We start from the raw sequence: 1193 nt of genomic DNA, 5'->3' as shown, positions 1-1193 counted from the left end.
TATTCGATATGCCAAACACAGTAACAAGAAGTCTGAAAATGTGACTTTACTGGGCCTGCTAGAGCAAAATACATGAAAAACAGGAGGACAGATTGGTTTTTTACATATATATATATATATATATTATGGAGTATTCGTATAATACATAATGAATATCATAGAAATTACATATATATCAAATTTATATCTATGTACATGTATGTACACATAAAAACCTAGAGTATATTCTGAACCTAAGAATGGAGGATAATAGGCAGCAAACCATTCCGGTCACTTTGGAGCCTTTTATGGCCTTTAAACAGATCTGAATCCTTTTTATTATTGGGGTGACTGTGAGATTGATGGAACTTTCCTAATTCCAAATAGAATGCTTATTTTATTTCTCTGATATTATTGAACTGACGGGTGGGATCCAGGAACCTGACCAACCTTGTGAGTAATCACAGGAAAATGGAAGGGCCTGCTGGGATGTGGGAAGCCTGGGGAGTGTTGGGATGTGGGGAACTGACCCATATTCCCAACATTTGTCAGATATTTGAATCAGGGGGCCCCTTCCAACCTTTCAAACGTCTTTCTACACACAGTAAAGTTCATTTAAACTGTTTCGAGTAGGGGCCAAAGAGACAGGACAGCAGGGACGAAGTTTCTCTTGAATTACCTTTAAGAGGGTCTCAGAGCACCACCAGGAGTAATCCATGAGTATTTCTAGGTGTGACTCAAAAAGACGGCGCATGCCCAGAACTGCAAACAGAGAAGCGAGTGAATGCGAGACTGTGTGACCGAGCAGGCAAGGCTCTCCAGAGCAGAAAGGACAAAATAGGGGAAACACATGGCCAGGGATCTGAGCCACCATAGCTACTAGGGTGAAAACAGGGCCAGCATAATCTAGGGGACCCATGATGTGCCTGAGGTGGGAATATAGAGCACAGAGCCAAGAAGGCCTGGGCACCTCCACTGTGCAACAAAAATAAACAGGAAAGAAAATAAAGCAGCAGGATGGAGTAACAGAACAGAGGGTCGGAAGATTGTGAACCCAATCTTCCCATATGGTCCCCCAAGCACTGCCAGGTGCAACGCCAGAGTGCAGGGCCAAGAATAATCCCCAGAATCATTGGGTGTACCACTCCAAACAAAACAAAATACCCAGAAGCAAGCGTTCGACCCCCAGCACCCCATATGGTTCCTGAGACATG

Source organism: Sorex fumeus, unplaced genomic scaffold (genome assembly GCF_029834395.1).
Source record: "Sorex fumeus unplaced genomic scaffold, SorFum_2.1 ptg000134l, whole genome shotgun sequence".
In the NCBI taxonomy this organism is placed as follows: domain Eukaryota; kingdom Metazoa; phylum Chordata; class Mammalia; order Eulipotyphla; family Soricidae; genus Sorex; species Sorex fumeus.
The sequence above is the reverse complement of the archived record's forward strand: the minus strand, read 5'-3'. Positions refer to the sequence as shown.